Source organism: Meriones unguiculatus, chromosome 6 (assembly GCF_030254825.1).
Source record: "Meriones unguiculatus strain TT.TT164.6M chromosome 6, Bangor_MerUng_6.1, whole genome shotgun sequence".
NCBI lineage: Eukaryota > Metazoa > Chordata > Mammalia > Rodentia > Muridae > Meriones > Meriones unguiculatus.
The window spans coordinates 22,471,021-22,497,565 of record NC_083354.1 but is presented as its reverse complement, the minus strand read 5'-3'; the positions used below and the strand labels follow the sequence as shown (position 1 = coordinate 22,497,565).

The following is a 26,545-nucleotide window of genomic DNA, read 5'->3' as shown; positions in this document are numbered from 1 at the left end:
GATCGACATGATTAAGAAAGGACTTCTTCAACAAATTCTCTGACTTCCACATTCACAGTGGTATGCTGGCACCAACTCACTCACACACAAATAAACGTAAGAAAAAGAATATGGAGTCCTGTAATATTATTTGCAAAACTCTAAAAATGGTAAGCTCACACATGTAGTTTTAACATTAGGACTCTGCAACTCATCTTTCAAAGTCTCTAAGCAATGAATTACAAAAGCTCATGTGATCATTTAGGACTTAAGCCAGATTTTCATATACTAATAGAAAAGTGAATTTTAAAAAAGGAAGGAGCTAAATGCTGCTTATAAACCACTTAGGCAGTGGATAAAATGAGTTATGCAGAGAGATGTGCATTTCTGTGTTAGCTTAAGCTCATGGTTGATTATAACTCAATTTCCATTTAATGAGACAAAAAATTCTATAGGCCACATCTTTTTTAATGCCATAGACATATTATAGTTCTTTAGATACACCATAAACTGTTAGCAGTTGAAATACTAAACTATGATAACACATTTATCATCACTGTGTGTTTGTGTGTATTTCCATGTGTACACACGATGATGGCAGGGTGGAAATATTTTAGACTTTTTAAACAACCTACTACTGGCCTATTTGTGCCAAAGATTGTTTCCTAAAAGCTTTGCTCAATTGACTACCTAGGATGAATCAATTTAATTGCCATGAGCCCAGGAAATGAATAGGCCCGGTGTTTCTTTTAAATTAGCAAAATTAGTTTTCTGTCTTATCTGAAGAAAACAACAGTCTACAAATAATTTTGTGACCAATAAAATTAGGACCTGCAGTTGTAAATGTTTTCACTGGTGCAGAGGAGAAAAATTCAGAAGTTAAGATAGAAAAGCCAGTCCATCCCAGTGGTGCAAGCTTCAAATCCCAGCACTCAAGAGGCAGAGGCAGGTAGATCTCTGAGTTCAAGGCCAGCCTTGTCTACTTAGTTCCAGGTCAGCCTGGGCTTCGTAGTGAGAGTCTGACTCAATAACAATAATAATAAAGTCACGTGATTATTTTATTTTTTTATTCAGATTTTTCTCCATATGTAATTACAGTAATTATAGGGGTCATTACATAAAGAGGACTATTTTATTGGCTTTGGTCCCCGCCATAGTTTTCCAGTTTTTTCAAAGGTAAGACTGAACCCAGTGCCCGGGACAGGTTAGGTAAAATCTTTTAAAACTGGAACTCACCATTGCAGCCTAGGCCTTGTACTCCCTATCCTCCTCTCTTCCTCTGGAGTCCAAACATTACAGGCCTGCTTACCATGTCCAATTTAAATGTGGCCTTTGTTTCCCGCTCCCACTTCCTTTCTTCAGTGCAGGGATATTGTGCATGTCAGGCAAGCGCGGTACCATACAGCTACATCCCTAGCCTAAACGAGATTTTTTAACGAATACCTTTCTTGTTCCCCGTACAGGTATGATGGTTTATTCTGAATGGAGAATTAGCTGTTTTCCTACTCAAGCTTGATTACCGGCATTCTTTGTTTCGTTGTCTTAAAGAGTAAAAGAAAAAAAAATTACTCTGGTCATTTGCATAAACATCCCTCCCCACGTCGATACAGCTAGGTTATTTCCAGGCCACACATAAATACGCTAAATCCTTTAGAAAAAAAAAAAAAGACAAGCTGTAACAAAACTTTTCTTACTCACTTCACTATTTGACTCCTGGGGCCGTTTCAGAACGAAATGCATGCAAAAGTCTGGTTGAAGCAACAGGAAATCCACCAAAGGGAGATGCTTGCTAGACAGCGAGAAAGAAACTCCCGCAAGGTACAGAGAGGAGCTTCGGGAGGAGCCGCCGGGTTGGCCTAGGACTCGAAAGGGGCGAAGCGTGTGTAGTTTGGCGCTGGCGTCAGAGACTAGCTGAGGGGACCGGCTACAGGGCCGGCAGCGAAGCGCCTCCTCGGCCTAACGTAATAAACTAAAGGTCTACGGGTGCTTCCAAGGGAGAACACCAAGTTCCCAACCTGCCTCCCAACAGCCCCCGAAGAAATGGGGGCGGGTATCGAGAGGCACTTCCGCTTAGCAACCCCACGCTGTTGCTAAGGCGGAGCCGCAGCTCGGACGACCCGGAAGTGGTGATCTAAATTTCACAGTGACTGATGGGGGGTTTGTCTTATCAGGAGATGGGCGGGATGCGCCGCGGCTCCGGGAGATGGGTGGGGCCAGCACTAGTACTTCCGGTTCGGCTCCGGCCGCCCCTCAGCTCCTCTTCTTCCCCCTCCCCTCCGCCTCCTCATCTCCCTCCCGCTCCTGGGAAAGCGAAGCCGCCGCTGAAGGGGTGGCCGAGGGAAGCGCTCGCGGTCTCGGGGAGGGGACCGCCTCCGCCCCCTGGGAGCCAAGAGCACGGCCGAGACAGGTAGGTGTTCTGGCTTCGACGGGGTCTGGGAGGCTGGAGCGAGGACCTGTGTGTGTGTGTGTGTGTGTATGTGTGTGTGTGTGTGTGAAGGGGTCCTTTGGGGGCCCTTCGCTGGGCGGGGCATTGGACGGCGGGATCCCGGGTGGGGCGCGGGCCTGTCGGGAGGGTTGCGGGGGTGGGACGGAGGGACATGTCCCCGCGAACGGAGAGGGGCGGGTGGCGGCTTGGACCCGTCGTAGAGGCGCCCTTTCTGAGGCACAGACTTCGGCCAATGCAGAGCAGGAGTTTCCCACCTGGAGTCCCCGCTCCGAAGAGGGTGGGGGAGAACCATCCGGGGCCGAAATCAGGGTATGGGCAGGCGGCTGCGGTCGTCGCGTGCTTCACGCTGTCCGCGCCGCGGACCCTCTCCGCCGGGACAGCCGGGCTTGGAGAGCTTGCAGGGGTTTCGAGTCTGCTGGGCACCGTGGAGCCGCCCTTGGCAGAGCTAGGGCAGCGGAGTGGGTAATGAGACCTCCTTCCACCCAACTTCCGTGCGCTTCCCCCGCTCCTTCCTTTATTGCTCCCTCGCCGGGGCGCTCCGCAGGAGCGGTGTCCCCCAAGTGGGCACGCATCACATCGTAAAAGAAGAGCGTGCAACTGGGTTCGCTGCCCCTGGATGTATTTCGGGTGTTTGTGAAGTGCCAGAATGGCATATTCTAGCAGTCTCCCAAACCGATATGCATCTGGTATATTGCGCTTTGCATCTGACTATATTCAAGCGTAGCTTTGTAAATGTACATGCTTAAAAAAAAAAAAAAAAAAAAAAAAAAAAAAACTAGGAAATCCATATATAGAGGTCTAGATGAGACATGTTGAGGCAAGCCTTTTCCAAAACCTTTTTCTCACCTGCCGGCAAACCTGCTATGGTTTAAACGAATCAGAAATATTCTTGTAATGTTTAAGTGACCGAATTGTAGGTAGTATAGTGATATATCCCTTAGAATAACCAGTGAACATTCGGAGAGACGAGAGTCCCTTTCGGTTGTTGAGCTGTCTCTTAATCTTTTAAGGAGATAATTGTACTCAAGTGGAAGTATTGGCTTTGAGAAAGATAATTCTGCGAATGAACCCAGCCTGTGCCTCTTGCTAGTTGTTGACCTTGGCCAAGTCATAGATTGTAACAGTTTCAGTCTCTTCACAAGTAGGAAATAAATTCTAATCAGTGTCATAAAAGACGTGATTACTTATATAATTTCATTTAAAACAAGCACCTTTAAATTTTAAAATTGTCATTAATCATAGATCAGGGAGCCCACCTTAGTGGAAGGGGAGTTTTGAAAATGATGGTAATATTCAGAGTGTACAACAGGAATTTGAGGTTTTTTTATACATCTTATTTTATATTATTATTACTTTTTTCTTTTTTTCCTAGACAAGGTTTCTCTATGTAGCTTTGGTTGGCCTGCCACTCACTCTATAGACCAGGCTAGCCTCAAACTTGTAAGAGATCCACCTGCCTCTGTCTTCTGAGTGCTGGGATTAAAAGTGTGCACCATCACCACTCAGCTTTATTTTAAGATTTATTTTATGTATATGAACAGTTTTCATGCACAGCAGAAGAGGTAATCAGATTCCATTACAGATGGTTGTAAGTCACCAAGTGGTTGCTGGGAATTGAACTCAGGCCCTCTGGAAGAGCAGCCATTGCTCTTAACTGCTGAGCCATCTCTCCAGCCCCTATTTTGTTTTTTGATTTTGTTTGTTTGTTTGTTTGTTTTGAGACAGGGTCTCGCTGTGTAGCTCTGGCTGGCCAAGAACTCACTGTGTAGCCCAGGTTATCCCTGAACTCACAAAGGTCCACCTGCTTTCGATTCCCCAGAGCTGGAATTAAAGGCGTGCACCATCATGCCCAGCATTATTATTCTTTTTTCCTCTTTTTGTTTGTTTCTCTGTGTAACAGGCCCTGGCTGTCATTATTTTGTTTGCAGTGCTGGGCATTCAACCAGAAAGGTGGAATACATGCTATGGTTTTCAACTACTGAGCTACGTTAGCCCCTAGAAATTGATCATAAGTAGCACAAAATACAATTATCAATAGTTTCTTTGTAAAAAATTTTTGATAATTTTTTCTTTTTTTTTTTCTTTTTAAATATGCATTGGTGTTTTGCTTACATGTATGTCTGTATGACAGTGTTAGATCTCTGGAACTGGAGTTACAGACAGTTGTGAGCTGCCATGTGGGATGCCTCGAATTGAACCAGGGTTCTCTGGAAGAGCAGCCAGTGCTCTTAACCTCTGAGCCATCTCTCTAGCCCTATCAATAGTAATAAGTACAATATATTTGTTTCTTGAAATGACCAAAGTACATTTTATAGGTTTTTCTCAGATAAACTACACTGTTTTATACATGGCATTGATTGAAATAAAAAACATTCATAAGTAACTTATTTAAGTCTTAATCAACATCACGTGTCTTCTTAAAGGCAAATTAGACTTGGGATATAAACTAGAAAGTGGTTGTAATTTTAAGATTAAGGTCAACATCACTTGTGTGAGTCATCTTAGTTAGATTTAGATTATAATATTAGCAAAATTTAATTTTGTTTTGTTTTGTTTTGTTTTGTTTGACACAGTCTCAGCATGTAAATCAGGCTGGTCCTGATCTTGACAGACTCTTTACCCTTGAATGCTGGGCCTACAGCTGTATTCTATTTCACCTGACTGCCAGAAAAATCTTGCATATAAACTGTAAAATAAATGAAAATACAATAAATTTTCCCTCTAAATCTAAAGATATCAGAATGTAGAAATTTTAGAACATGAAATCTTGATATATACTTACTTTTTTGTGGATTTAAAGTAATAGTTCTATGTAGCCCTTTATGTGTGTGTGTGTTTGGGTTTGTTTCCGTTTCTTGTTTTGTTTTGAGAAAGATTCTCACTGTGTAGTTCCGGATGATTTGGAACTTGTTTTGTAGACCAGGCTTACCTGGAATTCACAAAGATTCATCTGCTTCTATCCCCTGGGTGCTCCACTAATAGCAAGCACCATCACACGCAGCTAATGTTGGATTTTCAGCTAACAGGTTTTCTTTGTGGTTAATACTTTAAAACATTTCCAGTGTACTTTATACTCGAAAGAAGTGATTATAGATAGCTCCCTTAAAAATTTTTTGCATGAAAAGTAGGTACAAATTTTGCAATTCAGTATGACCTTTCAGAGGTGTACACATTCTTTTGTAAAATTGACAGAAATTTTCAATATCTCTGTTTTAAGCAGAGTTGAAACTATGTTTTGCTATAGTTGAGGATTTTCGCTATGGTGATTCAAATTTCTAAATGGCTCTTCTAAGGAAACAGTCTTATATATCTAGGGTTTTTACTATTTGTTTGTTTGTTTGTTTTATTTTCTCAAGACAGGGGTTCTCTGTGTAGCCCAGGCTGTCCTGGACTTGATTTGTAGACCAGGCTAGCCTCAAACTCACAGAAGTTAGCCTGCCTCTGCCTCCCAAGTGCTGGGATTAAAAGCGTAAGCCACCACCATAAACCACCACTGCCTGGCCCTGCTTTGTTTCTTGAATTGTTATTTTTTTTATCACTTTTGAATTTTAAAGTTGATGTCACATTGTCTTTGCTAGTTCTCAGCACTGCCTATTTTTTACCTTTTTATAAAATGTTAATAATCCATTTATTTTCGTAAAAGGAATAGGATAATAGCTGTTATTATGAAAAATTCTGCCTAAATGAGAATGCCACATAAACTGTTGGAGATAACTTTCCGTGGTGATCTCTTCCATAAAAAGTATGTGAACAATCCAGAGATCTTTGCAGTTGTCAGTTGTGGTATTTGCTTGTGAAGGAATCTAAAAACTACTGACTCTCCCTTGAACAACTCTTTGATTATCTTAAAAGTTTAGGCATGATAGACTAGGTATTTGTAGGGAAACATACACACATACATTTGTATATATGCACCATACAGTAGAATTATAGAATGAGAATGAGTTAATTATGTTGTGGTGCTATTAAATCAGGAATAAAAGAGTTACTGTGGAAATGTTAAAAATTAAAAAAAAAAAACAAAAACAGTCCAGAAAGTACTTTGTTTTTACTTAGACCAAGTGACTTTTCTCTCCTGAGCTCAATTGAGCTTGTTTCTGTGTTATAGCGTATTTTATGGAGATAATTATTTAGCTTCTAATCAAGTTAAATAATCCTTATTTTAAGAAGAAAGAGAATGCAGCTGGATTTTAGAAGACCAGTTTTGATAGAAACCACTTCAGTGGCTTTACATGCATAGTAAACTTTCCTGGAAGAACTTTGAATTTGTAGAATGATAGTTTCTTTCGTAACAGCAGCTCCAGCCATTCGTGTTTAATATAGAATCTCTGAAAAGCTGGGAAGAAAAGGAGTGAATTTACTTGAGAAATACCATTTTAAGTTTTATAGATTACTTATTTAGAAAGCTAAATTGGATTTTGACATTATTGGGATTGTGTTCAAGATGGACTAAGGAAAAAAATTAGATGCCATCTGTTTCCCATTCCCTCTTTACTCACCCCTCCCATGTTTTGTGGCTTTGAATTCATCAGATTGTTTTTCAAATATACAAACCTCAGTAGATTTAGATTACATAATATCAACTATCAGTGAATGTGTAACTAAATAACTTGGATTGTTAAGTTGAATTATGTAGGATGATAGCAGGCATTACATAAAGGTAATTGTTTTTTTTTCTTTTTCTTTTTCTTTTCTTTGTTTGGTTTTTTATGACAGGGTTTCTCTGTGTAGCCTTGGCTGTTCTGGACTAGACCAGGCTGGCCAAGAACTCCCAGAGATCCTCCTGCCTCTGCCTTCCGAGTGCTGGGATTAGCGCTTCAGGCTCGCCCCACCATGCCTGGCTCCTTGATAAATTACTTAACATTCCCTAGGCATGAGTTAGCTTCTCACAGCATCTTAGGGTCTTCGGTAGCCCAAGCTTTTGATCCTCCTGCGTTTCTCATAAGTGCCAACAGGCCCAGTATTGATAGCTATTTTTGTCATTCCAGCTTACTATAGTTTAATTACTGGTGAGAGCTCTGTTTTTGTTTTTTTTGTTTTGTTTTTTTTTTTTTTTTTTTTTTGGTTTTTTATTTTGTTTTGTTTTTGTTCTTGTTAAAAAGAGTATTAGAATAAAGGAAGGTATTAGAATAAATCTTTATTCATTTGATAGATTACAACCAGAAGAAAAAATATACTGAGAATTTTTATTTAGTGACAAACCGCTTCAAATTATCCTTGTAGGGCCAGTTTTTCCTTACCTGTATACCTATGTCTTAGTTTTCTTCTAAAATGTATGCCCAATTCGATTTGGATCATTTTGGCGGGCAGGTGCTGGGCACATTTGAATATAAATAAAGCCCAGAGAGGGGCTATTGGATTTCCAGAACTGAGAAAAAGCATACCTGGCTGAGGCTGTAGTAGTTGGTACTCACTATGGCTGGCATCTTGGGTAGGCTGTAAAGGAGAAGTAATGTGTATCCCAGAGATGGCCTGAAGAGAGAGCCATCTGGACAGAAGAGACTCACGCTTTGTCTCCAGCAGGAATGTTCTGTTGAGGTAGGAAGACAGATGGACTGTCCCTATACCAGTCTAGTCTGTCCCTTACTTAAGCTTCAAGTGGGCAGCATAGTTATGTGGGGGCTGGGATGCCAGGGACAGGAATTGTTCTTTATTTGCCTGTCACAATGGAGGTGTGGACATTCTGGGAAAGGATTTTCTCTTGGCTTTTACAGCATGGCCAGAGAAGGTGGGTGGACAAAATAGTTATGCCCTTTTCACCAAAGAGGGTTTTATACAGCATCTCTCTTGGTGCTTGGGCAGTGCTCAGTGCTTGGTTCTTGCCACAGGTTCATATCTCCATCAAAATGCTGCCGAACTTTTCTAGGAGACATAGCATTGGGTCTCTGTTTCTGCCACATATAACTCCTTATTATAGTAAAAAGGACTTCTGGGCCTCTCAATAAAAGTATCATAGATGTATACTCCTCTTACTAAATCTTGAAATACTTGTGATTGCCAGGTTGGAAGGGGATGTGTGCATGCATACAACACATACGTGAATGTCTGTGATAAGCTCTCAGATTCCTAAATCACTGACCATTACAGTTTCTTCCAGCTTCCCAGTTGAGTTTTTCTTCATTTCCTGGAGGTCATTCTGATGTAGATGCCAGTGAACAGAGGAATGATCAATGGCCGGGTAATGGAGGGAGTATTAAATTTTCTAGAATTTATTTAGTCTACAGTAGTACCATCTACCCTGTATGGCTGTGTATGCCTTACTGTGTTTTTCTTGCATGTGTGTTTCCAGTTCCTTTTCTTTATTAATACTTTTTTTAAGTTTTTTTTTTTATGTGTATTAGTGAGGGTGTCAGACCACCTGGAACTGGAGTTACCAACAGTTGTGAGCTGCCATGTGTGTGCTGGGGGTTAAACAAGGGTCCTCTGGAAAAGCAGCCAGTGTTCTTAACCACTGAACTGTCTCTCCAGCCCTGTTAATAATTTTTAATAGTTTAGTCTTACAGAATAATTAAGCATATAGTACAGAGTTACGTTTATGTCGCCTTTTTTATTAGTTTCACCTATTTTACCTCATACTTTACGTTAGTGCTGTGTGTTTGTTACAATAAATGAACCAACATGTGGGTGCATTGTTAACTACAGTTCATAAGTTCCTTTAGGATATGTTTTTGCCTTGTTTGGTTTTGAAGGCTTATAGAAATACCTATCATTTTAGTTTCTGCCCTTCCTCCCCCTTTGTGAGACAAGGTCACACTCTAGCCCTGGCTGGCCTTGAACTCACAGATTTGCCTGCCTCTGCCTCCTGAATGCTGGGACTGATGGACAACATGTATTATTTGTTTTTGTTTTTGTTTTGTTTTGTTTTGTTTTTGAGAAAGACTTTCATATAGTATAGGCTGGCCTTGAACTCCTCATCTTCCTGCCTCTATCTCAAGTGCTGGGGTGTAGATGGATGATCACATATGTATGTATGTACATATGAAGTCCAGAGCTCAGTGTTGGCTGTTTTCAGTTTTTCTGTATTTAGTTTAATTAGTTAGTGTTTTGTGTATGGATGCTTTGCCATAACATATGTCTATGCATCACATGTGTGCCTGGTGCCCTTTGGAGGCTAAAAGAGGCTGTCAGACCCCCCGTGGAATTAATAGCCTGTTGTGAACTAGCATATGGTTGCTAGGAATAAAACCAGGTCCTCAGGAAATCAGCCAGTGTTCTTTTTTTTTTGTTTGTTTTTGTTTTTGTTTTTGTTTTTTCAGCCAGTGTTCTTAACTACTAAGCCATCTCTTCAACCTTTCCACTTTATTTTTGAGATAGGATCTCACTCTGAACCAAGGGCTCACCTATTGGGCTAGGCTGGATACCCAGAGAGTTTCAGGGAGCTTATTTTTCCTTCACTGTGTTGGGATTACAGATATGAGCTTCTGTACTTGAGTATTTTGTTTTTTTTGTTTGAGACAGGGTCTTATTTTGTAGCCCTAGCTGCCTAGAACTCAGGGAGGTCCACCTGCCTCTGCTTCCCTAGTGCTGGCATTAAAGGCACACATCACCAGAGCTTAATTGGCTTTAAAAAAAATTTGATGCTCATATCCTTATACACTTTACCATCTCCCCAGTTCCTTTTTCTTATGTTTTGTTCCATAATATATGTTTTGATGCAAATTCTTCTTTTAAAGGTTTATTAATTATGTGTACAGTGTTCTGTCTGCATGTACACCTGTACACCAGAAGAGGGCACCAGATCTTATTATAGATGGTTGTGAGCACCATGTGGTTGCTGGGAATTGAACTCAGAACCTCTGGAGGAACAGCCAGTGCTCTAAACCTGAGCCATCTCTCCAGCTCTTAATGCAAATTCTTCTTCTTTTTTTTTTAAGCTTTATTTATTTATTTATTATGTAGATGAGTGTTCTCTCCGAATGTACACCTGCATGCCAAAAGAGGGTATCAGATTCCAGTATAGATGGTTGTGAGCCACCATGTGGTTTCTGGGAATTGAACTCAGGACCTCTGGAAGAGGAGACAGTGCTCTTAACTGCTGAGCCATCTCTCCAGCCCTTGATGCAAATTCTTTATCACACTTTCTGCAACTTTTTTTGTCTTGCTTATCTCTTTAAAAAATGTCTGTGTATTAGTGTCTCTGTGTGTGTGTGTGAGAGAGAGAGAGAGAGAGAGAGAGAGAGAGAGAGAGGGCACACATACTTGTGTGTGGAGGGAGACAGTGTGTATGCACCAGTGCCCATGAATACGAGTAGATTTGTCTCTGAGTTGGATGCCAACCTGCCTTATATGTGAGTTGAGGCCAGCCAGACCTAAACAGGGAGAGTCTGTCTGAAAACAAAGCAACAGTGAAAATCTTAGAGTATGTGCTTATGAGGCCATGCTACAGTGCTTATGTGACGATCAGAGGACATTTTGTGGGAGGCAATTCTCTCCTTCCACCATGTCCTATATAGGGATGGAACTCAGATCATCAAGTGGATAGCAAGTGCCCTCACCCACTGAGCCATCTCACTGGCTTTTTTTTTAATTTTACATTTTATTTAGGGCTGGGGAGATGACTTAGTGGTTAAAAGCACTTGCTGCTCTTACAGAGGACCTGAGTTTGTTTTCTAGCACCCACATGGCAACTCACAACTGCCCAGGACTCTAGTTCCAGGGAACCTAATGCTCTTTCCTCTGACCTCTAGGGACACTGCAAACACATGGTGCACATACAAACAAATAGGCACACACAGACACACACACAAAATAAAGAAAACTGTGTGTGAACATGTGTGAGAGGGTACCTGTGTAATTGGTTCCTTTATTCCACCTCTGCCTGTGTCCCCCAAATAGAATTCATGTTATTCAGCTTGTGTGGTAAGTGTCTTTATCCACTGAGCTATCTTGGTGGTCTATTTTTAGTTTTTAAAAAGATTATCTTTGTGTGTTTTGCCAGAATATATTGTGTTTTACCATGTTCCTGCAGTGCCTGTTGAGTCAAGAAGAAAGCATCTGGACCCAGAGGGTTAGCTGATTATCAGCTGCTATGTGGTGCTGGAAACTGAACCCAGGTCCTTTGGAAAAGCAGTCAGTGCTCATAATCAGTAACCCTTCTCTTTGCCCTCCATTTTTAACGTTTATAAAGTCTAATTAGTCATTTTCCCTCTATGGGTAGTACTGTTGGTCTTGAATCTATGAAGTTACTGCTGAGCCCAAGATTTTCCTCTGTACTAACTTTGACATATTATCATTTGTGAAAGTTGAAAGAACTGTACCTTATTTTGTCCTGTGGATACTGTCTTTTCTTTGGATGTTAGTGTTAGGCTGAACCCTGTGCTTTGGGCTTGCTAGATCACACATATTCTTTTCCTGAGCCAAATCAGTCACTAGATTCTGAAAGCAATAGAATGATGTCCTAAAAGAGTTCTGTCATAGACTAAGTGTTAATTGCTAACCAGATCTTCTTGTACCTGGCTCTGTATCTGTTCTATCCCCTTATAATTTTTCTTGTTTTCCAAAACATATTAACCTTAATTGGTATCATAATATCTAAATATTATGACCATCTAAGATACAATGCAATAATAGTTTACTAGCCCCATATTTAGTGGCTATTTTATCCCCATCCCACCCCCTTTTTTTGAGACACGGGCCTCCCTGGAACTCTCTCTGCAGACCAGTCTGGTATGGAACCCAGAGATCTGCTTGCCTCTGCTAGGCTTAAAGATATGTGCCACGACTGCCTGGCAGCCCCCATCTCCCTTTTTGAGACAGAGTTTCATGCTGGACTCTAAGTTGCTAGAGGAGGAAGACCTTGAACTTGTGATCCTCCTGCCTATATTTCCCAAGTGCTGGGTCTACAGGTATTTTCCACTATGCCCAGTTTTATGTAGATCTGGGGGTGGAACCAGGGCTTGTGCATCTAGGGACAGAGTCTACCAACTCAGTGATGTTCCCCTCCCTTTGTTTTCACTTAGTTAATAACAGATTAAAGGAACTGTCCCCAAATCAATTAGTATATAAGCTCACACTTTGTTTAATGGAATCCATTCGCTTAATGCTTCTGTTTGTTAAGTTTCAAACATTATGAAATTGGGCCAGTGAGGTGTCACTGCACAGGCCTGAAGACTTGAGCTTAGTGACCCAATTTTGAGTCTCAGCTCATCATACAGATACATTATAAATCAAATTTAAAAACAAAAAGATTATGAAATCATAAGGCTGAAAGAAAGCATGAAGAAAGTCAAGTTAGATTCATTACTTTTCTAGCTCTGACACTGAAGTGCAGAAAAGTTAAGTGATTTGCTTAGAGTTGTATAGTTAAGGAACTGGACAGACTTTCAGGCTTCCTGGCTTCTACTGTAGTCCTATTACAGATATAACTACATTTTAGAAAAAAAATAAGTGAAGATATAAAAGACATACATTTTTCAATAAATTTACAACTCTTGTTGGTGTGAGAGAGACTGCTTGTTAGTTAAGACCACCCTCAGCTCTTGTTGAGGCCCGGGTTTAATTCCATTATCCACAAAGCAGCCACAACCATCTATAACTGTAGTCGTAAGAGCTCGGACACCCTCTTCTGACCTGAGGGCACAAGGAATGCATAGATCACACGCATACAGATTTTTAAAATGCCTTAAACTATTGTAGTATTTTTCTTCCTTTTCTTTTTGAGACAGGGTCTCACTGTGTAGATCAAGCTCTGTCTTCCTAGTGCTAGAATTATAGGACTGACATTAGCTTTAGTTTCTAGCAAATCCATTATGTTTCATATTGTAGATAGAAATCAGCAAATGCAAAAATAATGGTGAGGTTATCATATCCTCTACTTAGTGAGCAGACATTTGGCTATATTAAAATTAATTTTAATGTATTTTTTTTATTTTGTATAGTGGGGATAACCTGTTAATATTTAATGCCATAAAGCAACAGCTGAATTTTGCTTTCATGTGATAGTGTATTTATAAAACCAGAATGGGGTGTTATGTAAAAATTTAAAGTACAGATTAATATGCATCTGTTGTATTCAATGTTTGAAGTATGCACATCTGTTGAGAAAACAAATCATACAACTATCCAGAGCTTTAATATCTTTAAATGTGTGTGTGCTTTAATTCTTTAATTGTTTTGAAACAGTCTTTAATGGATTTAGAAAAGCTTTTTGTTCTAAGGAAGCAACTAGTGAAGCCATTTGGAAACCTATTAATTATTTTATTATTCATATCATTTTGGTATATTAATATTTTTCTCTCCAATTTATCTATTGGGTAAGGAAGGAGTTAACTGACTCAAAGAAAAAGAGTTTGTTGTGTAACTATATTTAAAAAGGCGGAATGCAGTTTCCTGAATTGAATATACTAGACATATTTTAAGGCTCTGAATTCTAGGTTAAATCAGTACTCAAGGAAGAGCTAATGTCAGATTTGATACCGTGTATCCATCACTATCCTTGTACTATGGTGATACAAGAAAAGGAGATATGGCATGTACATTTATCAAGTTGGAGAAACAAGACTTCAAAGGTAGAGTGACGATTAAGTGCAAACTTGATAAAAATTTCTGAGTACTGCAGGAATATAAAGGGAGAAAACCCAATATTCATTATTCTGATGAGAAGAACAGCAATGTTCTTAACTGATGAGCCATCTCTCCAAGCTCCACATTTTTTATAGTACAGGCAAGGTGCCCTCAAGAGATGTTAGATCACAAAGCACAATATATTTTATGAAACAAATCATATAAAATATCTTTTACAATCACAATAGAATGAAATTAGGTAACAGTTAGCAAACAATAAACAGATAATTCATAAATACATTTAAAAGCTAAAGGATGCATTCATGACCAACAATTCCAAGAAGAAATCACAAGGAGGAAATGAGAGATTACCACTCAAGACTAAGATAGGAGAAAAAGTTCAAGTCACTAAGATCTGCCTACTGTCTTGGGGGTAAAAACAACCAGAAGATCTGTAAGTTCAAAATCATCCCAAACTCAACTACATAACCTGGGGATATCTAAGACTTTGTCTCAAAAACAAGGAAAAAGAAAAGAATCAGAATCACTTAGCTTCACAAGTAAATTTCAACCAAAATAGCCTGGGTTCAGGACCTAGAGCTCATATCTGCTACTCAGAAGGCTGGGGCAGGAGAATGGCTTTAGGAGAGAAACAATTCCCACAAGTTGTCCTCTGACCTCCATACACACTCTATGACATAAACAACCACACACACACACATATTACATTAATATTATTTGAAAAACAATTTTAAGTATTTGCTCTCAAAAGAATTTGTGTTTATCATAAATTTCCAGCTGATATTAATGCTGCTGGTCAAGAAAGAATATCCGAAAAGGATGCATCCTTTGATCCCAGCAATCCAGGAGGCAGAGACAGCCGGTCTCTTATGAGTTTGAGGTGAGCTTGGTCTGCATAACAAGTTCCAGGCCAGCCAGGGCTACACAGTAAGACTCAGTCACAAAACAAAACAACAACAACAAATCACACAAATATGTTCGGCTGCACTCAGTGGTATATAGTATTTGTCTATTATGAACAAGAGGCTTGGGGTCAGTACATTTTAAGAGACAGACATCTTTTACAATCACAATAAGATTAAATTAAACAATTAACAAACAAGAAAAGGACAAAAACATAAACGTCTATAATTCCAAGAAGAAATCACAGGGGAGAAATGAAGACAATCATCACTTAGGAGGCTGGGATAAAGAGAAAAAGTTAAGGCCACCAGAACTACTTAAAAACATATACCCAGATCCTGGCTGGGCTATGGTGACATACAACCTTAATACCAGCATTTGGGAGAAAGAGGCAGGAGAATTCGGAATTTGATGCCAGCCTGGTCTACCGAGCCAGTTGCAGGACAGCCAAGGCTACACAGAGAAACCTTGTCTCAAAAAAAACCAGTCAGGCAAGCAAGCAAGCAAACAAGCAGACATGCAAGCAGTCATCTAAGCTTACAGCTCACAATACTGCCTGTCCACTGCAAATACTGGAAAAGCCTTGTTGTTTTAAACATTTGCTTACTGTATGTATGTGCGTGGACACATGCCTCGGCACACGTGTGGATGTCAGAGGAGAACTTTGTGAAGCTGGGTCTCTCCTTCTATCTTACACAGGTTCCGGGGCTTGTACAGCAAGCAATTTTACCCTCAAAGCTGTCTCGCCAGATCCTGAATAGGCTTTTAACATCTACAGATAAACTCCAGGCCAGTGGTGCACATCTGTAATTTCCATACTCAGGTGACTCAAAGTAGAAAAATTTTGAGTTTGAGGTCAAAACAAGCCACATAGAAAGATGAAATACAAAGATTCTATTTCCAGTGAATGAATGAATATATTTTCCTCTTAGGTGAACAAGCTTCCCCAGATGAATTTAATGAACAGCCAGTGTTCATTAAATACGATCCTGATCCCAACACCCACAGGACAGCTCACAACTGTCTGTAACTCCTGCTCCAGGGGATCTAACACCCTCACACACAGAGAGGTAGACATACAGGAAAAACACCAATGTACATTTTTTTTACAAAAATTGTGATTGGGGGTAGTGAGGCGCCTTCTCAAGTAGAGGTACTTGCCCAAGCCTCCCAGCCTGAATCAGTCTCTGGGAACCATGTGGTAGAAGGAGATAACCAGTTCTTACAAGTTGTTCTCTGATCTCCATATGTGCTGTGCCGTGTGTGCCCCCACATGCTCATACGCAAATAGGTGCAGTTTATACAGTGAAAACATGAAGTGTTCTGTGAGACTTCTGCTGTTTAGCTTTCGTCTTTTTATCTTTTTTGGTTTGTCTCTTTTTGTAGTTTTTTTTTTTCCTGCAGTTAGATTTCCTACTCATTTTGCTTCTATATACTCCCTCCTGTGATAGCTATTATATAACATTTAAATATATATGTGTGTGTATAATGTGCTTCCAAAGTACATCTTAAAGTCATTTATTGTATGTGATTATTGAAGCCTATTCTCTTAGTATTTTGAAAATTTTGGTTAGTATTTTGAAAATTTTCCCATAAGTACAGAAAAGGAAATGTGGAAAAGCCGGGCATGATGGCACATGACTATATTCTCAGCACTCAAGGAGGAAGAGGCAGGCAAATACCTGCCTGTCTACAAAGGGAGTCCAGGACAGCCAAGGCTTCACAGAGAAACCTTGTCTCAAAAAAACGAACAACAAAAAAGTCATTAGAGAAAGGGGAGGTGGAGGGCTGTGTTAGGTTTGGTTCTTTTGTGTTGGGACATTCCTATAGTGCTTTGCGTGGCCATTAACAGCTCTGCTTAGCTTTATTGGCTAAAGTAGGGACTGAATATCTGCTCCAGAAATGTGAGATTTATTAAATATAAGTAGCATTTAATAAAGAAGACCTACTTTTTACTGATTTTATATAGTTAAGTTTCCTTTTGGTCTTGAAATTTTAGTCTTCTCACATGCAAGTATGTGCCATACCTTGCTTCTTGTTAGGACAGTCCTGACAGCATAAATGTGTTTATGCACTCAGCTGTGATCACACTGCACTCAGCCCCTGAGATCCTCCTCTCAGCTTTGGAGCATACTTGTGGTCTAAGTTGCCACACTTACAGTACCGATTTCAGGGCCATTGGGATTTATCTGTGTGGAGCAGGTTAGGACAATGAATTTTTTTCTCTTTAGTAGAAAAAAAAAAAAAAAAAAACAAAAACAAAAAAACCAAACAACTTTTTAACATTTTCAAGCATTTTATAATGTGTATTTGAATAGTCACACTGGTTTGTGATTGAGAATTACTGACTTTGGGTCAGGGGGTTACCTTTGTTTAGAACTCAGAATTTTTAGTCCTTAATTCTTCAACATTCCATTCCTCTTCACAGTGTATTCTCTTTCATTCAACTTTGGTTTTCTTGTATTTTCAGCATGAAAAGAAAAATATACTGAAGTATATTAGGATATACTGGATTATTCAGATTCATCAAATATTTATTTGGGGGTTGCCAAGCATCAACTCTACTTGGTCCATAATACTCAAAAGTATCTTCTTTACATTATTAGAAAATCCCACTTCCAGGATTACCAGTCACAGAAGTGGGAGAATTTTGCTGTAGTTTAACTGGAGTGACCAAAAGAGTTCACGCTTCTAGTTGAGATTATTCTCTGGTGTGCTCAATAAAAAGTGATGTTACACATGGATAATTTAGTCATGAAATAATAAAGTGCCAGTCCTAGAAAAAGGGTACCAGGGAACTTAATTCTTCAGTAACTGTAGCATATATAACATACATGATTGTTTTATAACACTCTGAATCTAATGTAGCTTAATTGTAATATCATGAACTGTCCTGGAACTAGCTCTGAAGATACAGTGATATGACTTTTGACATGTTTGTTTTTCCTCTTATTTTACTGTGTGTGTAAAGCAGTCACTGCATGTGTGGAGTGCACCCACGCATGTGGAGGCTGCAGGAAGATACCAGCTATCTCTGTCACTCTCCCTCTTATGCCTTCAGACAGGCTCTCACTAAACTGGACACTTGGCCTTTTGACAAGGCTGTCTGACAGCGAGTTCTCAGGATTCACCTCTTTGCTGACCAGTGTAGGGTTGCAGGCAAGCACAGTGGCTCTTTATAGGTGGGTACTTAGGATTTGAACTCAGGTCCTCATATTTTGACAGTAAACATTCTGTATTAACTGATCTCTCTAACCTCACTATTTTTTATGGTGGTAATTTTCATTGGGTTGTTTTGAAAATATAATTTTGATTTAAACAGTAACATTCAACTATTATAAACAGTAATATTCAACTCTTCAAGACATTCAACTTTTGTAAGGCACTACAAAGCTAAAATGATGTGTTAGAACTTTAAAAAAATATAAATAATTGTTCTGACATAGATAAACTTTAACAGTTTGGTGATTTGATATTTTGTGTGCTGTAGGCACTAGCTTCTCAAACGCTACTTTATTTGGAGGTTTCTTAATGCTTATACCTCCCTTCCAAGCCCCGCCCCAGGCAGGGCTAAAAGAATGTTATAAGGGAAAGGGAACGTTGCTCTCTCTACTTCTTCCTGATGGGTAAGGTGGTAGGATTCTTTTGAGGGCAATACCAGGAAATCCAGAAGTCCAAGTAACCAGCAAACCAGCAAATGCAGCAAGCAGCCCTCTGCTCTCTCCAAGCCGCCACCCTTTTTTCCTCTGGGTCATCATGTTTACACCCCTCAAAGTCCTCAGAATTCAATGAATTCTTTCTGGCAAAGACCACGCTCTGCAGGAGACAAGTAAGGTGTGGACAAACTAAAATCCCCCACTTGGGATTATAACAAAAACATGTTTACAGATCATAAACCGAAACATCCACAACAGTGGGTTTTTTGTTTGTTTGGTTGGTTGGTTTTGGTTTTTTTCAAGATAGAGTTGACTGTCCTGGACTCGCTTTGTAGACCAGGCTGGCCCCTAACTCACAGAGATCAGCCTGCCTCTGCCTCCTATAGTGCTCATATTACAGACTTGCGCCACCACACCCGGCTTGTGGGTTTTTTGTTTTTTAATTTGTGGGCTTTGTTATTGTTGCTGTCCTTATTTTTGAGACAGTTTCAGATAGCCTGGACTGCTGTTGAATTTATTGATCTGTAGGATTTTGTTGTTACTGATTTTCATAGGTTCACACAGCCTGGACTGTTGTTGAACTAGCATCCACAGATTCTCTTGCCTCCATCACACAGATGCATGTGAAGGCTGACGTGAGCCTCAGGTGTCTTTTCTCAGCAGCTTTCTATCATGTTGGGTTTTTCCCCATTGTTTTGGGGTTTTTGTTTTGTTTTAATTATAACTAAGTGTAGGGTTGGGTGTGTGTCTGTGGAAGCCAGAGGTGTTGGCTCCCCCTGGAGCTGCACCTTAGGTAGTTGTGAGCTGACTGGTGTGGGTGTTGGGAACTGAACTCAGGCCCTCTGGAATAAATGCTCTTAACTACTGAGCTATCTTTCTAGCCCAAGACTTGCTCCTTATTTTTATTTATGTGTGTGTTTGTGTGTGTGCACGAATGCCCCCAGAGACCAGAAGAGAGGGTTGGATCCCCTTAAGCAGGTGGTACAGGTATTTGTAAGCTGCCCAACGTAGGTGGATGTTATCCTCTGTGAGATAAGTATGCATGCTTTTAGCTATCTGTCTGTCTGTCTATTTATTTTAGTTATTTAAACAGGGTCTCGCTTTGTAGCCTTGGATGGCCTAGAACTCATAGAGATCCATCTGCCTTTGCCTCCTAAGTGCTGGGATTAAAGGTGTACAACCACCAAAGCTGACACTCTATAATTTTTTTTAGGTTTATTTGCTTTTATATGTATCGCTGTTTTTGCCTGCCAGCATATATGTTTATCATATGTAGGCCTGGTGATCACGAGCTTTAGAATAATTTATAGACAGTGTCTCTCTCTGGGACCTGGGACTTACTTCTTAATTAGGCCAGATTTACTATCCAAGCAGCCCTAATGATTCATCTGCCTCTGCTTCCCTAGCACGTTGGTGTGCCACCAGGCCTGCCTTTTTCTTGGGTGCCTAAGATTAAACTCAGGTCCACATGTTTCTTCACTAAGACTTTATAGACTAACCATTTTTATAGCCTCCATCATATAACTCCTTGATCAAAGAATTTGGCCGAGGGTCATGGGACTCTCCTGGGTATATTTGTTGCTTCTGATGAGTAGTTTAACTTCTGAGCAAACTTACGAGAGTGGGGTTGATGTTTCCCAAAGTAGTGCTGAAATAGGAGTTTTGCTCTGCTTGTTTGTGGTGGTCCAGTCATTTTACTCAGACTGTGTGTGTGTGTGTGTGTGTGTGTGTGTGTATATATATATATATATATAGTGTGTGTGTGTAGTGTGTGTATAGTGTATATATATATATAGTGTGTATGTGTGTGTATGTATAGTGTGTGTATGTATAGTGTGTGTGTATAGTGTGTGTATTGTGTGTGTGTGTGTAGATACTGGCATGTGTATGCTATAGTGTGCATATGTAGGTCAGAAGACAACTTTTGGGAGTCACTTCTTCCCTTCCATCTTTTTGTGGGTTCTAGTGACAGGACTCTGATAGTAAGGTTTTGTGTCAAGCACCTTTATGTGCTGAACCATCTTGCCAGCTCTTTTTTTTTTTTTTTAAGATTTATTTATTTATTTATTATGTATACAATGTTCTGTCTGCATGTACACCTGCACACCAGAATAAGGCACCAGATTTCATTTTAGATGGTTGTGAGCCACCATGTGGCTGGAAATTGAACTCATGACCTCTGGAAGTGGAGCCAATGCTCTTAACCATCTCTCCAGCCCCTCTTGCCAGCTCTTACTCAGTCATTTGTTTATTTTCTCAGTGCTTTTAAGATTTTGAAATGTAGCTGGTGTATTTACGTTTTTGGTGCTGGGGACTGAACCCAAGGCTTGTGCGTGTGTGCTCTACTGCTGTTCCCACTTGTCTCTTATTATCATGTAATATGGTGTTGCAGGTTACTTGCAGTTTTTTCCTTTGCTTCTCTCAGACTAGTTTTTCATCTGATTTTTAGTTGGGGGACCATTTTGTAGGCACCTTTCCTTAATGATTCTGGTGATCTTGATTGGAGCCAAAGGCAAGCCATTCATTTTTACTCCATTGCTTTGCTTTTCATATTGCTTTTTTAATTTTCAGACAGTTTCACGTAGTCCTGCCTGGCCTAAATCTCACTGTGTTACTGTGCTGGGGATTGAACCCAGGGCTTCATGTACACTACATAAGCACTCTACCAGTAGAGCTAAAACCCCAGCCCACACATCACTGTCATACTACACATAGACTCAAAAGTCATGTTGATGCTCTTATAAGTTCATATGCAGTCACACAGAAAAGACAGGAAAAGGTTCCAGTTCTTTTCGCAGTTGTAATGAATAAAGGTTAACTAGTGCCCAAGCCAGAGCAAAACAGACTGAAGCTCTTTTCAAGATTGGAAGCTTAGTGTGAATTCACAAGGATCAGCTCCTTCAGCCTGTTTAGATGCTGTGGATCTGAGGAGAGGTCTCTTACTAGGTTTTGGATATTTTGCTTCTAACTGATTTTATTTAATAAGTTCTGCTTTTTCATGTGCTGCTTTGAAACTGTTTTACAGAATGAACAGAGATAAAAGTAAAGAACTCTTGGTGGGTAGGCCCACATCGCTCATCAGATTTGTACTTGTACTATGGACATTCTTACTTTACCAGTAAAGAAATTGATGCATGTATATTCTGATGTTCTTATTTCTCTCCATTTGCTGCCAATTGCTTTACCATTTCAACCCTTCTGCGAATTAGTATTTTTCTCTTACCCTTGATCTTGGGAAACCATTTTTATTTCTCTATAGCAGAAATATGTTGAAGTGATAGTCGTTTACTTGTTAGTGATTTCAGCCCAGTTCCTTTTGTTAGCACAATGCGATATTGGGATTGCATTGGTTTGGATCATAAAATACATTTCTGAGTAATTTTTGATAGGTCATGAAGAATGAGATGTGTGTGGCTCTAAAATAAAAACTGTCATTTTACAATGATTGTTTCTTTTTTCTTTTCTTTCTTTCTTTTCTTTTCTTTTTTTTTTTTTTCTTTTGTTTTTTTGTTTTTTTTGTTTCTCTGTGTAGCCCTGGATGTCCCAGAACTCCCTCTGGAACCACCCTGGCCTTGAACTCAGAGATCTGCCTGCCTCTGCCTCCCAAGTGCTGGGATTACTGGTGTGCACTACCACCACCACCCACACATCTATAATGTGGAGAGAAAGACCAGAGATCAACCTGCTTAAAGTTAAAACTGCTCCCAAAAGACTATGCTTGCTGGGGGGTGGGGGTGGGGGGTGGTGGTGGTGGTGAACACAACAGAAAAAAATTAGCCTAGCAAAAGAAATGCCCATGGGACTGGAGAGCTGGCTCAGAGGTTAAGAGCACTGGCTGCTCTTCCAGAGGACCTGAGTTCAATTCCCAGCACCCACATGGTGGCTCACAGTCATCTATGATGACATCTGGTGCCCTCTCCTGCAGGCATACATACTGACAGAACATTGTATACATAATAAAGAAATACATTAAAGAGAGAGAGAGAGAGAGAGAAATGTCCAAAGAACGCTTTCAATCTTAGCTATGACTAGAAAGAGAAGGAAGTTAGCCCTGAGCATTTGTAATTGGAAATGCTCTGATTAATATTTAGGACACTATTTACTGTTGAAAAAAAATTCTAGGCTAAAACTTGTTTCAAATGAGTAGTCTTGGTATTGTTTCTAGGAAAAGAGAGAAATAAATCCCAGTCCTTGCTGGAATATTGCCTGAAAGGTCTCAAATAATTAGAAAGTATTTCAGAGAATCTGTGCTTTCTGTTTAGGCAACTTTAAAATGTTTATAATTTTAAAAACTACTTAATAACTCCTAGGGTTGTAGAAAACATGATGAAAGTGTAATACTTAAACTGAATGATAATGGCAATATAACATCAAAATTTGTGGTGGTAAAGATGTATTTCCCTCTGGGCAGGAGTAGTTCACACCTTTAATGACAGCACTTAGGAGGCAGAGACTGGGAGATCTTTGAGTTCAAGGCCAGCCTGGTCTACAGAGTGAGTTCCACAGAGAAACCCTGTCTTGAAAAACATGAAAGAATGTACTTAGCAAATGCAAGGCCCTAGCTTTTGTACCCATCACTAGAAAGCAAGTGAGCAAACCAAAATATTGGTGATATAGGTCAGTGGTTCTTGGCCATGGTGCATAGTTGTGTTTTGTCAGTATTCTTTGGAGAGCTTAAAAGAATATATTTTTCAGTTCCTGAGAGCAGTGCTAATTAAAAGGAACAGGGCCTCAGAAGCTGAGGTCTCTTTCTGTTCTTGCTCCTGATTTAATATTAGCATACAAGGTCCTTGCACTTGAAAGCACTTGCTACCACTTCCTTTAATTAGATGTAATTCTACTTCTTTAATCAGACTAGCCCAGTGACTCTTATAGTGTGAATCAGAATCCCTTGGAGAGGTTATTAAAGTTTCACTGTCAAGACTTTCTTTCCAATTGAACTCTTCTTGCACGGGATCCCAAAATGTTTATTTTAAACGAATTAGCAGAAGATGCTCATGCTGTTGGCCACTGAGGTTTGAGAGCCTCTGTACTTGAGTCCAACTCTCTTAACCAAATGTCTTTGTAATTGCTAATTATTTTCCCTGCAGTCTTCCCCCACCCTTTTTTGAGACAGAGCCTCACTGTGTAGGCCCGATTTGTCCAGAACTTGCTATGTAAACCAGGCTGGCCTCAAATTTACAGAAATTTGCCTGCCTCTGCCTCCTGAGTTCTGGTATTAAAAGTGCCACCACATCTTTGTTTTTTGTTTTTTTTTTTAATTGGATCTGCTGTGTAGCACTGGATGAATTGGCATTCACTATATAGATCAAATTGGCCTCAAATTTGTGGACAATTCTCCTGCCTTTGGCTCTCAAGTTCTGGGATCACAGGCCTAGATTCTTTTCTTTTCTTTTCTTTTCTTTCTTTTCTCTTTTCTTCTCTTCTCTCCTTCCTTCCTTCCTTCCTTCCTTCCTTCCTTTCTTTCTTTCTTTCTTTCTCTGTCTCTATTTCTGTCTCTCTTTCTTTCTTTTCATGTAGTTTTTGAGACAAGAACTTACTATGTAGTCTAGGCTGACCTGGAACCCCACCTCTGCCTCCCAAGTGCTAGGATTAAACCATCCTCCTTCCTTATTTAACTTCTTTTTTCATCTTTCTTCTTGGCACGTTCTTAATTACCATGTTGTCAAATCTTTCTCTTTCTCTTTCTCTCTCTCTCTAGCAATCGATTTATTTTGGTTTTTCAAGACAGGGTTTTTCTGTGTAGCCTTGGCTGTCTTAAACTCAATTTATAAACCAAGCTGGCTTCTACTCACAGAGATCAGCCTGCCTCTGCCTCCCAGAGTGCTGGGATTACAGGCGTGTACCACTGTGCCCAGCTAACTATCTCTTCTCTGTAGTTACTGTGTTCCCACATACTTTGTGTCCTATACCAAGTATCACCTGTAAATCTTTCTGATGGCTGCTATATAAAAACATAGATGCAGAAAAGATGGTAGTAAGTATTGTTGAGAATATGAAGAATTTAGAAGTCTTTTTTAATTATTTGGTTAGCATATAAAGAAATGGGTTTCACTGTTAATGTTGTTTTTTTTTCACTGTTAAGGTTTTATACATCCATGTCATTATACTTGATTTTTATTCTCCAGCTATCCTCCCCTGCCCTTCCCCTTTTCCTTTTATTGACTATACTGTATTAACCTCTTGTTCCTGTCTCCCACCTACTTGTAGAATTTTTCTTTCATAGTCCATTCTACTTTCATTTCCTACATATACAGATTTTTTTAAAATTATATTTATGTGCATTGATGTTTTGCCTGTCTGCATATCTGTGTGAGGATATCAAATCTCTTGGAGCTAAATTACAGTTATGAGCTGATTTGTGAGTGCTGGGAATTGACTGAAGTTCTCTGGAAGAGCAGCCAGTGCTCTTATCCACTGAGCTGTCTCTCTAGCCCCTATATACAGAATTTAAATACAGATTCCACATGTAAGAAGAAAACAAGCCATTTATGTCCTTTTGATTTTGGCTTATTTCACTTAACATAAAAATCTCCAGTTCTAGCCATTCTCATGTGAATGTCATAATTTGACTTCTCTTTACTACTGAATAAAATCCTGTGTATGTATATACCCCATTTTCTTTATCCTTTGTATGTTGAAAGCATCTAGTCTGGTTCTGTACCTCAGCTTGCTGAGGTTAGTACAGCAGTAAGCATGAATGTGCAAGTATCTGGAATATGCTCACTTAGAATCTTTCAGATATTTGCCCCAGATGTGAGAGCTGGATCATACAGTAGTACATGACAGGGTGTTTTTGTTGTTTTTTTCTGGTGATAATGGATGGTTTTATTTTATTTTATACTTCTTTTGTTTATTTATTTATTTATTTTTAGATAGGATTTCTCTGTATATCCCTGGCTGTCTTGGACTTGCTTTGTAGACCAGGTTGGCCTGGAACTCTCAGAGATCCACCTGCCTCTGCCTCCCCAAGTGCTTGGGATTAAAGGTGTGCACCACCATGCCCAACTGATGTCTACCTTCTTTGCAAGCACTGGGATCAAATGCATGTGCTGCCATGTCTATCTGAATTTATTTACGTAAGTACATATTTTCCTCCTCTTTGTTAAAATCTCCCAATATTACAGTGAGCATACACTGGCAAGTCACCAGCATACTTATGTTGACAAATTTACAAGATTTAAAGGTGAGGCCCAAATGTGACTGGGCAGGTGTGCAGAAACACTGTAAAGGTAAATGGAGAGCCGGCTTCATGAAGTTGTCCTCTAACCTCCATGCATATATGCTATGGGATAGTAACCCCACATATACATACATCGTGTACACACATGCAATAACAATAAACCTCAAAAGCTTCAATAGAAGCCGTTTGCACTAATTGTAAGCTAAGGTATAGTATACTCGAAATCTTTGCCCTTGAACATTATCTCTCTGATAGGGATAACATTTATTATTTGATGTTTTTGGGAGGGGGTTATTTTGGAAACAGGGTCTCATGAAACCTAGGCTGGACTCCCAGCTCACTGTTTCGCTGAGGATAACTGATCTTCTGATCTTCCTACCCCCACGTACCAAGTACTGGGATTTCAGATGTATACTACCATACCCACCTTTTATTTAGTTTGTGGGGTTGAACCCTGGGTAGCATGTATACTAGAGAAATACCTGTTGAGCTACTACGCCCTCTACCTGTATCCTTTATATAGATGGATCATATAGTAGGTGAAATGTTTCTCAGAAAAAAAAAATCAATTTTCTCCTTTTTCTTGGCTTTAAAAAGAAATAGGATCCCATAAAGAAATTTTGCCATAAAGGAGTATATTTCAGGTATACTACTTAAATAGTAGGGGCATGTTCAGTGTGGGAAACAGAAGAAACTAAGTTGCTCAAGGGAAGGAGAATTAGCTTGCCCAGCAAAAACTTTGTGAATATGTTCTAATGACACTCTATATGTATTTGTTTTTTGTTGTTTCAAGAGGACAGTGTACTTTTCGCTCATCGGGGGTTGATAGGTGAATAAGTGGATGGGAAGAATCCT

At 39.7% G+C, this 26,545-nt stretch overlaps 1 protein-coding gene across 4 annotated transcripts in view; it reads left to right on the top strand.

Annotated features, from left to right (window-relative positions):
• The first annotated feature begins 2,224 nt into the window (after positions 1-2,224).
• Positions 2,225-26,545, top strand: part of Csnk1g1 (casein kinase 1 gamma 1) — a 118,185-nt gene continuing 93,864 nt past the window's right edge. For all 4 annotated transcript variants that reach the window (XM_021644224.2, XM_060384867.1, XM_021644223.2 and 1 more), the window contains exon 1: positions 2,225-2,386. The gene's annotated coding sequence lies outside the window, so the exon portion shown is untranslated. The remainder of the gene's footprint in view (positions 2,387-26,545) is intronic.